The sequence below is a fragment of the Colius striatus genome, chromosome W (genome assembly GCF_028858725.1).
Source record: "Colius striatus isolate bColStr4 chromosome W, bColStr4.1.hap1, whole genome shotgun sequence".
Classification (NCBI taxonomy): domain Eukaryota; kingdom Metazoa; phylum Chordata; class Aves; order Coliiformes; family Coliidae; genus Colius; species Colius striatus.
In genome coordinates, this window is record NC_084789.1 from 7,231,462 (window position 1) to 7,245,007 (window position 13,546).

Below are 13,546 nucleotides of genomic sequence, written 5' to 3' on the forward strand. Positions count from 1 at the left end.
GGGGGGGGGGGGAAGATGTGGTGGGAGGCGAGTGAAACTGTGGCCGCTCAGCTCCACTGCGTGCGTGTTGTGGTAGTTTGACCCTGGCTGGATGCCAGGTGCCCACCACACCACTCTATCACCCACCTCCTCAGCAAGCCAGGGAAGGGAAGAAAATAAGATGAGAGTCTCGTGGGTTGAGATAAAAGCAGTTGAATAAAGAAGCAGCAAAGCCGCACGCACGAGAAGCAAAGCAAAAGCAAATAAAGCTGTTACTCTCTACTTCCCATCAGCGGCGATGTCCGGCCACCTCCCTAGAAGCAGGGCTTCGGTACGCGTAGCGGTTGCTTTTGGAAGGCCAAAAATGAATCTTGCCCCCCCTTCCTGCTCCTCTCCCCCAGTTTATATTACTGAGCTGACGTCATATGGTATGGAATATCTCCTTGGTCAGCCTGGGTCATCTGTTCTGCCTGTGGTCCCTCCAAAGACTGTGCCCACCCACAGCTATTGGTGAAGGTGGGGGAAGGAATGCTGGAGGGACAGCCCTGATGCTGTGCGAGCAGTAGTCATAATATTGATACCAACAGTAAGCACAGCACTGCAAGAGCATCTACCATCCCAGACCCACTACACGTGTCTGAGGAGGGGAGTGAATAATCTAGGGGCTTGGATTCTACTTTCTCATCTTTATCATTTGAACCCCTGCTTGTTTCTCTCTGGGGGGCACTGGGTGTTACTTCTTTCTCTTGTAGAGATAGGATCTCAAAGGATTCTGTTATCTCTCCTTCCAGAGGTTGTAAAGTCATATAAAGCAATCACCATGTAATCACAACAGAGGTAGGAACTGCAAGCCCTAGTGCCTTTTTAGGTTTAAACTCTTACCCAACCTTGTACCATAATGCTAAATCTACGCTCCCTTCTGCCAGGAACCATGTACAATGTTTCCAAATACAGCATAAGAACTCACGCAATTGATCATCTCTTACCAAACAGTTAGCAGCCTGCAGTAGCTGCTTTAAAGCTTGCATATATGACTTTTGTTTCTTAGAAAGGCTGGATCCCATGATTTAAGAGAGAGGGGTAGAGAGAGAGAGAGTGGTGGATAGACCGGGATTGATGGCGGCGGGAGGGGGGCTGCAGCATGGACAAGCTGTGTGCCGCAGGGGTCCTGGCTGGGAGCTGCTGGTCGGGGGACGCCAAGGGCCTGGAGCGCTGGCTCCCCCAAAAGCCCAATGGGAGAAAGAGACAAAAGAAAAGAAAACCCCTTCTGAACTTATGTATGCTGATAGCTTCCCATAGACAGGTGCTGCTGTCTGGTACTCACCAGGTGCAGAAGAAAAAAAGTTTTGGTCTGGATGTCATCCCTCCTTGGCATTATGAGCATGCCGCTGACTACTTCATCTCACACCAGGGCACCTACTACTCTGCCCTCGTGAAGCCTAATCTGGAGTACTGTGTCCAATTCTGGACTCCCCAGCTCAAGAGGGACAGGGAACTTCTAGAGAGAGTGCAGCACAGGGCCACCAGGATGATCAGGGGACTGGAGCCTATGTCTTATGAGGAAAGGCTATGGGATCTGGGACTCTTCAGCCTGGAGAAGAGGAGACTGAGGGGGGACCTCATTAATACTTACAAGTATTTGAAGGGTTTATATCAAGGGGATGGGACAACACTTTTTTTCTTTGGTGTCCAGTCATAGGACTAGGGGTAATGGACAAGAGCTGTAACACAAAAAGTTCCACTTAAGGAAAAACTTCTTTAAGGATGATGGAGCCCTGGAACAGGCTGCCCCGGGAGGTTGCTGAGTCTCCTTTTCTTGAGTTTTTCAAAACCCGCCTGGATGTTTTCCTGTGTGACCTGATCTAGGTGGACCTGCTTTAGCAGGGGGTTGGACTAGATGATCTCTAGAGGTCCCTTCCAACCCCTACCATTCTGTGATTCTGTTTCCGTAACAGCGATGATGTCACACTTCCCTTGGTGCACAATGGCTTCCAGAAGAAGTCCTGACCTCCACGTAATGATTTTCAGACATTTCCATGGCCTCTAACACATTAATCCTTCTACCCCTGATGCCACAAGTATTTCCATCCCCAGTCTCCACTGAGGCAGCAAACCAAAGGATATTGGCAGCAGACCATACCTCAGACACTGGCATGCTACCCCCAGGCTTATCTCTGTCCAGCCTGGTTTTGCTTCTTCCCCCCTTCAAATCTAGTTTAAAGTCCTCCCAATGAGCCTCACTAACTCTTGACCCAATATCCTTTTCCCTCTTTGTGACAGGTGTATCCTGTGTCTTTGAAGTAACCCTGGTGCCCTGTAAACTGGGTATATGATTGTGTATGGCGTATTTGACAATATGACAGAAATAAATAGGAAGACACCTCTGCTCTTTGACCACCTGTGAGGATGTACGTCAAATAGCTTTTCTGTTGTTTTTTCTGTGGTTTTGAATCTGCATCCACAAAAACAACCTGAAGAGCATTGGCTAGCAATTTTCTTGTCAAATTAGAATCATACGCAAGTTTTTTTTGACGCATAAGGCTATCCCACAGATTGTGTTCTCTTTCCTGAAAGCATAGTGTCTTTTTTAAAATGCAACATCATGGTTATGACTTTCCAGAGGAAGTAACTGCACTATTCCCTCTCTATGCCCTGTGGATACTACTGTGTCTTTTTCTTACATCATCCTAACAAGGGGATTACCTTTTGAGCAGCTTCTAAAATTATATTGTACTAACTACAAAATGACCAGATGTTTTGTAAAATATGAATATGGAGCTTTCCCCATGTCTTAATGTATTATGTATATCTGGCAGTTTTGGGTGCAGGGGTGACCTCCGTGGGAAGAGATCACAGGCTGCCTTGTGCTTGACACAACTGGTTGCAGCTGGCTTGGAAGTAGACCTACTGCAGGTCAAACCTGACAATCAGTGAAGTTTGTGGCACCTTTGTGAAAACATCTTTAAGAACAGACAGAAAATACAGGGCAAGAAAAGGAGGGGGGGAAAAAAAGAATGAGAAACAACAGAAGGAATACGAAGGTGTCTTGGGTTTGACTGGTGTTGTAGACGCCCGGAAGATCTCGGGCTGTAACGCGAGAGATGGAGAGTACAGAAGAAGCGGGCACGGGATGGAGTGAAAGGAGGTGCTTGTGTTAGCAGATAAAAGCGCATGGTGCAAGCAATAAGCTGGAATAAAGCATCATCCATACTGAGTATGCAGTGATCTTGTCCCCTCAGCGGTGGTGGACTGAGTGATCCGTGCGGGCGACTTGGATATGTTGCCGGTAGAGGCAACATATGGTGACCCCAACGTGATCGGCGGAACGCAGGACGTCCGCGGCCATGGCACAGTTGGAACCGGTATTAAGGTACTCAAGGCGATGGCGCTTGAGGTGGGCGAGTGGATTAATCACACGCCCATGGCCACGTGCATCCTATGGATGCGGAGGCGGGCTGTGGTACGGGCACCCACAGAGTTATTAAGTGTCCAGATATAGACAGTGGTAGAGGAAGAGATGTTACAGACTGCCTTAGTGGGGACCAAGGGGATGGATCAGCATCTTAAAGTGTGGGGGGAGATTAAGAGGACTCTGTCTAAGGCAGCAGAGGAGAAACAGTTCTGGAGGGGAGAGTAATATCGCAGGGGAGAGTAATATCGACTGCGCCGTCGGGGATGGCGCCGGGGCGGGCTGTGCATAATTTTCCCAGCGCTGCATAATAAAGAAGTGCCTGCTTATCTGCATTCCTGTGTAGATAAGTTTTTCCGCGATTCTACAAGATTTTATAAGATTTTTGCGATCTACAAGGAATGTGGCACATGAGTTTCTCCATGCAGCAGGACGAGCAGGGAGGACAGGCAGGGAAGTCCCCACAACCTGAACGGAGAGCCACAAATCGGCAGAGCGCTCCAGTCTCATTCTCCCAAGGTGGTGAGCACTTGCCTGAGAGCTAAAGACAGGTTCCAGAAGGAGAATACGCTGGACAAGATTGATGCATCCACCGAGATGGAGTTGGGTAGCAAGGATGCTTCAGTGCAGGCAGGCTGCAGTGGGTATTTAGGCACATCTCCTGCTAAGGCAAGCATGTGCGATAGGAACTGGAAATGTGAGTGGTGATGCTGGGCCATGATCTCATTGTAATTACAGAGATGTCGTAGTGGCCAAGAATCACTCGTAGAGACAAGTTCAGTTCATGGTGCAGCAAGCACTTTATTGACAAAGCTTCCCCCTAATATACCCTTATCCCCTGATCACATACAGTTTATTCTATGTTAATTGGGTAAGAGTCTCAAAGCATGTGCCTATGCTAACATAATAATTGGTCACTTTATATTACTTTATATCATGCACTGCTCTTACTGCTTCAGTCCTCACAAGTCCCCCATGAGGACTAGGGATTGTGATTGTGAGGCAGCTCTCAACTGTTTGTAGAAGGCCTCATCCACTTCCTCCTCCTGATCAGGTGTCCTGTAGCAAACTCCTACAACAATATCGCCTACCTCTCCCTGCCCCTTAATTTTCACCCATAAGCACTCAACCTGCCCCTCATCCCCACCCAGGCAGAGTTCAGTACACATTAATTGCTCCCTCACATAGAGAGCAACTCCGCCTCCTCACCTTGTCAGCCTGTCCTTTCTAAACAATACATAGCCTTCCATGGCTTTGTTCCAGTCATGGGAGCTGTCCCACCAAGTCTCTGAGACTGCAATGAGGTCGTAGCCCCGCATCCACATCCACATCTCCAGTTCCTCCTGCTTATTCCCCAGGCTGCGTGCATTGGTGTAGAGACAACACAGGGGCTTACTCAAACACACAGATGTCTTGAATTTCATTGCATTGATGGTTGCCCAGTTCTCCAATCTATCTAGATCCTTCTGCAAGGCCTCTTGTTCCTCAAGAGAGTCAACATCACCTCCCAGTTTGGTATCGTCAACAAATTTGCTAATGGTGTATTCAACTCGTCCATCTAGATCACTGATAAATATATTGAATAGCATTAGCCCTAGAAATGAGCCCTGAGGAATACCACTGGTGACTGGTTGCCTGCAAGATGTAGCCTGATTCTCCTCTGAGCTCTGCTGTTCACAAAGTTTTTCACCCAGTTCACTGTTTTCATCTCACAGTTGGACAACTTGTCCAGAAAGATACTGTGATGGACAGTATCAAAAGCCCTACTAAAATACAGAAAAAATACTTGCCATACCTATACATATTACTTTAAGCTTGCTCTTATCTGATGATGCTGATGCAGAGGGGTAGACTGGACGACAACACTTTTGGACAAATCACAGAATGGTAGGGCTCAGAAGGGACCTCTAGAGATCATCTAGTCCAACCCCTCCTGCTAAAACAAGTCCACCTAGATCAGGTCGCACAGGAACGTGTCCAGGCGGGTCTTGAAGACCTCCAAGGAAGGAGACTCCACAACCTCCCTGGGCAGCCTGTTCCAGTGCTCCATCTACCTTACAGTAAAGTAGTTTCTCCTTATGTTTAAATGGAACGTTTTGTGTTCCAGCTTCCTTCCATTACCCCTTGTCCTGTCACTTGAGACAGCAGAAAAAAGTGTTGCCCCCATCCTCTTGACATACACCTTTTAAATTCTTGTAAGTGTTCATGAGATCCCCTCTCAGTCTTCTCTAGTCTAAACAGCACTGGATCTCTCAGCCTTTCCTCATAAGAAAGATGCTCCAGTCCCCTGATCATCTTGGTGGCCCTGCTCTGGACTCTCTCCAGAAGTTCCCTGTCTCTCTTGAGCTGGGGAGCCCAACACTGGACACAGTACTCCAGATGAGGCCTCACCAGGGCAGAGTAGAGGGGGAGGAGAACCTCCCTCGACCTGCTGGCCACACTCTTCTTGATGCATCCCAGAATGCCATTGGCCTCCTTGGCCACGAGGGCACACGCTAGCTCATATTTTGCTGTCAACCAGGACTCCCAGGTCCCTCTCCGCAGAGCTGCTCTCCAGCAGGTTGTCGTAGTTTTGCTCAGCCATCAATGAAGCACCACAACAGTCTCTTGCTTACTGCCCTCCATCCACTCCCACCCTCCAGTTGTTCTGTTTCCATTGTTGTAGTCACCCTTACAGAGCGTTTGCCGCCATCCACGAGTCAGTGTAGAGATAAAGTATCCACCATTTTCCTGGTTTAGCAATGTCTAAAGCCATCTGGATGGCTTTTACCACTGCAAACTGACTCGATTCCCCCTCTCCTTCTACAGCTTCTGAAACTCAGCATAGAGGACTCCATAGAGCTGCCTTCCACCTCCAATGCTTTCCCACAATGCGACAGGACCCATTGGTGAAGAGTACATATTGCTTCTCACTTTCTGGCAGTTTTGTCACCTCCTTCTCCGGTGATGTTTCACAATCTTTGCCTTCTGGCCAGTTCCAGGATTCCTGGATGTTGTGGTTTTGGCCTAGCCAGTCTCTTTCTCACTGCCCCACATCCACCCCCACTCTCATTAGAACGACGGAAGCCCCAGCGAAATGCAAGACAGAAAAGATAACCAAGGATGTTGTGGATTGAGACAAGGACAGGGAGGGCTCACTGCCAATTACGGTTCTGGGCAAAACAGACTTCACTACTCAACACAGAGAGATTCCTCTCTTCCAATCTGATCAGGATGAAGAAATCGAAGTCTGCAGAGAATCATAGAATCATAGAATGCTAAAGCAGGTCCACCTAGTTCGGGTGGCACAGCAGAGACCCTGGTTCTTATGTGGAACTTCGGCCTCCCTGATGTCCCCAATACAGTGCAACACAAGGGCAACACAGTGAGATGGTGTCATGGTTTGACATGATAGCCTTTTCTGGTAAGGGGGAAGGGACTGTAAAGATGGCTCCTGTAAGTAGTTGCTCCAAACTCCCAGCTCCCAGCTCCGAGCCAGATCCACTTCTGGGACTGAGCCAATTAGATGCCTCCACGATCACTTTTTAAGAAGAAGCTGGAAGAGGAGGCTTCTTCCTCCTTCTTCCTTCTTCTGTCCCTTCTTCTTCTTCTGGCAGGTGGTGGTGCAAGGAGTAGGAACAGTGAGAGAAACAACCATGCGGACTCCAAGGTCAGTGAGGAAAGAGAGGAGGAGGTGTGCTGGAGCAGAGACTCCCCTGCATTCTACGGAAAGAACTGGTGAAGCTGAGATTTATTTTCATTTCTTTAAAGATCCCGCATCAGTGGTAGAGACTCATTTTGATAATGATCCTGTATCAGGGGCAGAGACTCATGTTGCTAAAGCTGGCCCCAGACCAGGGGCAGCGATTCACTTCATTAAAGGCCCCGAGCCAGGGACAGTGACTATGGCCGGAGGAGGCCGTGTCCCGTGGGGGGGACCCAATCACTTCACTACAGACCCCGAGCCAGGATTTTCTTCTTTAAAACTATGGCCGGAAGAGGCCGTGTCCCGAGGGAGGGACCCTTTATCACTATGACCAGAGCAGACCGTGTCCCGAGGAAGGGACCCAATATCCACAGCTTTAACTGTGGGAAGGAACCCACGACAAAGCAGCTCATTAAAATTATGCCCAGAAGAGGCCTTGTCCCGAGAGAGGAACCCTGTAACTGCAGAAACTGCAATCGTGGCAAAGAATCCACACCAGAGATATGCACCAAGGACTGCGTCCTGTGTAAGGGACCCTGTATCGACAGAAGCCGCAGCTGCTGGGAACAACCCACACCAGAGAAGTTCTTTAAGGACTGTATCCCGGGGAGGAACTCCGTGTTGGAGCAGGGGAAGAATGCCAGGAGTTGTCCTCATCTGAGAAGACAGAAGCGGCAGAGCCCATCTGTGAGAGACTGACCACATCCTCCATTTCCTGCCCCTCTGAGTCGTTGTGGTGGGAGGAGGTAGAGATAGCAGGAGCAGTTTTGCTGGGCCCAGGAAGAAAGGAGGGATGGGGGAGGGAGATATTAAAGTGCTGACTGTAATTTTCTCATCATCCTACTCCCTTTTTGCTTTTATTCCGTTCTGTTTCTTGTAGAATAAACTTTCCTACCTTCCTCTCTAATTCGAGTACTGGAGTCTGTTTTGCCCAGAACCGTAATTGGCAGCGAACCCTCTCTGCCCTTGTCTTAATCCACAACAACCTTGCTTATCTTTTTACTCCCATTTCGCTGGGGCCTCTGCCATCCTAACGAGGATGGGAGTGAATGGGGGCACCGAGCGAGAGACTGTCGTGGTGCTGCTGTGCTAGCTGGGCCAAACCACGACAGATGGAAACAAGTCTAGATTTCTGGAGAGTGTCAGGAACAACTTCTTGATATAGGTGCCAGATGGGCCAACCATAGGTAACGCACAGCCAGATCTGCTATTCACTAGCAAGGAGGAACTTTTGGGGGACATGATAATCAATGGCAGCCTTACCTGTAGTGACCATGAACTAATGGTGTTCAAGGTTCTGAGAGGAGTGAAGAAGGAGAGTAGCAGAGCATAGACCCTGGGCTTTCGGAGAGGAAACTTCTGATTATTTAGAGGACTGGTAGGTTAGACAAGCTGATCTCCTGATACATCTGTTTCTTTTCCTGAGTATTGAGATTGACCATTCTTGTGCTTGGAGGATGTTTTCCTTCAAGATCTTTCAGCTCTCTGGAGCTCTGTCCTTCAGAACTGCCTCCCATGGGATCCCACCTACCAGTAAGGCTGCCATTGATTATCATGTCCCCCAAAAGTTCCTCCTTGCTAGTGAATAGCAGATCTGGCTGTGCGTTACCTATGGTTGGCCCATCTGGCACCTATATCAAGAAGTTGTTCCTGACACTCTCCAGAAATCTAGACTTGTTTCCATCTGTCGTGGTTTGGCCCAGCTAGCACAGCAGCACCACGACAGTCTCTCGCTCGGTGCCCCCATTCACTCCCATCCTCGTTAGGATGGCAGAGGCCCCAGCGAAATGGGAGTAAAAAGATAAGCAAGGTTGTTGTGGATTAAGACAAGGGCAGAGAGGGTTCGCTGCCAATTACGGTTCTGGGCAAAACAGACTCCAGTACTCGAATTAGAGAGGAAGGTAGGAAAGTTTATTCTACAAGAAACAGAACGGAATAAAAGCAAAAAGGGAGTAGGATGATGAGAAAATTACAGTCAGCACTTTAATATCTCCCTCCCCCATCCCTCCTTTCTTCCTGGGCCCAGCAAAACTGCTCCTGCTATCTCTACCTCCTCCCACCACAACGACTCAGAGGGGCAGGAAATGGAGGATGTGGTCAGTCTCTCACAGATGGGCTCTGCCGCTTCTGTCTTCTCAGATGAGGACAACTCCTGGCATTCTTCCCCTGCTCCAACACGGAGTTCCTCCCCGGGATACAGTCCTTAAAGAACTTCTCTGGTGTGGGTTGTTCCCAGCAGCTGCGGCTTCTGTCGATACAGGGTCCCTTACACAGGACGCAGTCCTTGGTGCATATCTCTGGTGTGGATTCTTTGCCACGATTGCAGTTTCTGCAGTTACAGGGTTCCTCTCTCGGGACAAGGCCTCTTCTGGGCATAATTTTAATGAGCTGCTTTGTCGTGGGTTCCTTCCCACAGTTAAAGCTGTGGATATTGGGTCCCTTCCTCGGGACACGGTCTGCTCTGGTCATAGTGATAAAGGGTCCCTCCCTCGGGACACGGCCTCTTCCGGCCATAGTTTTAAAGAAGAAAATCCTGGCTCGGGGTCTGTAGTGAAGTGATTGGGTCCCCCCCACGGGACACGGCCTCCTCCGGCCATAGTCACTGTCCCTGGCTCGGGGCCTTTAATGAAGTGAATCGCTGCCCCTGGTCTGGGGCCAGCTTTAGCAACATGAGTCTCTGCCCCTGATACAGGATCATTATCAAAATGAGTCTCTACCACTGATGCGGGATCTTTAAAGAAATGAAAATAAATCTCAGCTTCACCAGTTCTTTCCGTAGAATGCAGGGGAGTCTCTGCTCCAGCACACCTCCTCCTCTCTTTCCTCACTGACCTTGGAGTCCGCATGGTTGTTTCTCTCACTGTTCCTACTCCTTGCACCACCACCTGCCAGAAGAAGAAGAAGGGACAGAAGAAGGAAGAAGGAGGAAGAAGCCTCCTCTTCCAGCTTCTTCTTAAAAAGTGATCGTGGAGGCATCTAATTGGCTCAGTCCCAGAAGTGGATCTGGCTCGGAGCTGGGAGCTGGGAGTTTGGAGCAACTACTTACAGGAGCCATCTTTACAGTCCCTTCCCCCTTACCAGAAAAGGCTATCATGTCAAACCATGACACCATCTCACTGTGTTGCCCTTGTGTTGCACTGTATTGGGGACATCAGGGAGGCCGAAGTTCCACATAAGAACCAGGGTCTCTGCTGTGCCACCCGAACTAGGTGGACCTGCTTTAGCATTCTATGATTCTATGATTCTCTGCAGACTTCGATTTCTTCATCCTGATCAGATTGGAAGAGAGGAATCTCTCTGTGTTGAGTAGTGAAGTCTGTTTTGCCCAGAACCGTAATTGGCAGTGAGCCCTCCCTGTCCTTGTCTCAATCCACAACATCCTTGGTTATCTTTTCTGTCTTGCATTTCGCTGGGGCTTCCGTCGTTCTAATGAGAGTGGGGGTGGATGTGGGGCAGTGAGAAAGAGACTGGCTAGGCCAAAACCACAACATCCAGGAATCCTGGAACTGGCCAGAAGGCAAAGATTGTGAAACATCACCGGAGAAGGAGGTGACAAAACTGCCAGAAAGTGAGAAGCAATATGTACTCTTCACCAATGGGTCCTGTCGCATTGTGGGAAAGCATTGGAGGTGGAAGGCAGCTCTATGGAGTCCTCTATGCTGAGTTTCAGAAGCTGTAGAAGGAGAGGGGGAATCGAGTCAGTTTGCAGTGGTAAAAGCCATCCAGATGGCTTTAGACATTGCTAAACCAGGAAAATGGTGGATACTTTATCTCTACACTGACTCGTGGATGGCGGCAAACGCTCTGTAAGGGTGACTACAACAATGGAAACAGAACAACTGGAGGGTGGGAGTGGATGGAGGGCAGTAAGCAAGAGACTGTTGTGGTGCTTCATTGATGGCTGAGCAAAACTACGACAACCTGCTGGAGAGCAGCTCTGCGGAGAGGGACCTGGGAGTCCTGGTTGACAGCAAAATATGAGCTAGCGTGTGCCCTCGTGGCCAAGGAGGCCAATGGCATTCTGGGATGCATCAAGAAGAGTGTGGCCAGCAGGTCGAGGGAGGTTCTCCTCCCCCTCTACTCTGCCCTGGTGAGGCCTCATCTGGAGTACTGTGTCCAGTGTTGGGCTCCCCAGCTCAAGAGAGACAGGGAACTTCTGGAGAGAGTCCAGAGCAGGGCCACCAAGATGATCAGGGGACTGGAGCATCTTTCTTATGAGGAAAGGCTGAGAGATCCAGTGCTGTTTAGACTAGAGAAGACTGAGAGGGGATCTCATGAACACTTACAAGAATTTAAAAGGTGTATGTCAAGAGGATGGGGGCAACACTTTTTTCTGCTGTCTCAAGTGACAGGACAAGGGGTAATGGAAGGAAGCTGGAACACAAAACGTTCCATTTAAACATAAGGAGAAACTACTTTACTGTAAGGTAGATGGAGCACTGGAACAGGCTGCCCAGGGAGGTTGTGGAGTCTCCTTCCTTGGAGGTCTTCAAGACCCGCCTGGACACGTTCCTGTGCGACCTGATCTAGGTGGACTTGTTTTAGCAGGAGGGGTTGGACTAGATGATCTCTAGAGGTCCCTTCTGAGCCCTACCATTCTGTGATTTGTCCAAAAGTGTTGTCGTCCAGTCTACCCCTCTGCATCAGCATCATCAGATAAGAGCAAGCTTAAAGTAATATGTATAGGTATGGCAAGTATTTTTTCTATATTTTAGTAGGGCTTTTGATACTGTCCATCACAGTATCTTTCTGGACAAGTTGTCCAACTGTGAGATGAAAACAGTGAACTGGGTGAAAAACTTTGTGAACAGCAGAGCTCAGAGGAGAATCAGGCTACATCTTGCAGGCAACCAGTCACCAGTGGTATTCCTCAGGGCTCATTTCTAGGGCTAATGCTATTCAATATATTTATCAGTGATCTAGATGGACGAGTTGAATACACCATTAGCAAATTTGTTGACGATACCAAACTGGGAGGTGATGTTGACTCTCTTGAGGAACAAGAGGCCTTGCAGAAGGATCTAGATAGATTGGAGAACTGGGCAACCATCAATGCAATGAAATTCAAGACATCTGTGTGTTTGAGTAAGCCCCTGTGTTGTCTCTACACCAATGCACGCAGCCTGGGGAATAAGCAGGAGGAACTGGAGATGTGGATGTGGATGCGGGGCTACGACCTCATTGCAGTCTCAGAGACTTGGTGGGACAGCTCCCATGACTGGAACAAAGCCATGGAAGGCTATGTATTGTTTAGAAAGGACAGGCTGACAAGGTGAGGAGGCGGAGTTGCTCTCTATGTGAGGGAGCAATTAATGTGTACTGAACTCTGCCTGGGTGGGGATGAGGGGCAGGTTGAGTGCTTATGGGTGAAAATTAAGGGGCAGGGAGAGGTAGGCGATATTGTTGTAGGAGTTTGCTACAGGACACCTGATCAGGAGGAGGAAGTGGATGAGGCCTTCTACAAACAGTTGAGAGCTGCCTCACAATCACAATCCCTAGTCCTCATGGGGGACTTGTGAGGACTGAAGCAGTAAGAGCAGTGCATGATATAAAGTAATATAAAGTGACCAATTATTATGTTAGCATAGGCACATGCTTTGAGACTCTTACCCAATTAACATAGAATAAACTGTATGTGATCAGGGGATAAGGGTATATTAGGGGGAAGCTTTGTCAATAAAGTGCTTGCTGCACCATGAACTGAACTTGTCTCTACGAGTGATTCTTGGCCACTACGACATCTCTGTAATTACAATGAGATCATGGCCCAGCATCACCACTCACATTTCCAGTTCCTATCGCACATGCTTGCCTTAGCAGGAGATGTGCCTAAATACCCACTGCAGCCTGCCTGCACTGAAGCATCCTTGCTACCCAACTCCATCTCGGTGGATGCATCAATCTTGTCCAGCGTATTCTCCTTCTGGAACCTGTCTTTAGCTCTCAGGCAAGTGCTCACCACCTTGGGAGAATGAGACTGGAGCGCTCTGCCGATTTGTGGCTCTCCGTTCAGGTTGTGGGGACTTCCCTGCCTGTCCTCCCTGCTCGTCCTGCTGCATGGAGAAACTCATGTGCCACATTCCTTGTAGATCGCAAAAATCTTATAAAATCTTGTAGAATCGCGGAAAAACTTATCTACACAGGAATGCAGATAAGCAGGCACTTCTTTATTATGCAGCGCTGGGAAAATTATGCACAGCCCGCCCCGGCGCCATCCCCGACGGCGCAGTCGATATTACTCTCCCCTGCGATATTACTCTCCCCTCCAGAACTGTTTCTCCTCTGCTGCCTTAGACAGAGTCCTCTTAATCTCCCCCCACACTTTAAGATGCTGATCCATCCCCTTGGTCCCCACTAAGGCAGTCTGTAACATCTCTTCCTCTACCACTGTCCATATCTGGACACTTAATAACTCTGTGGGTGCCCGTACCACAGCCCGCCTCCGCATCCATAGGATGCACGTGGCCATGGGA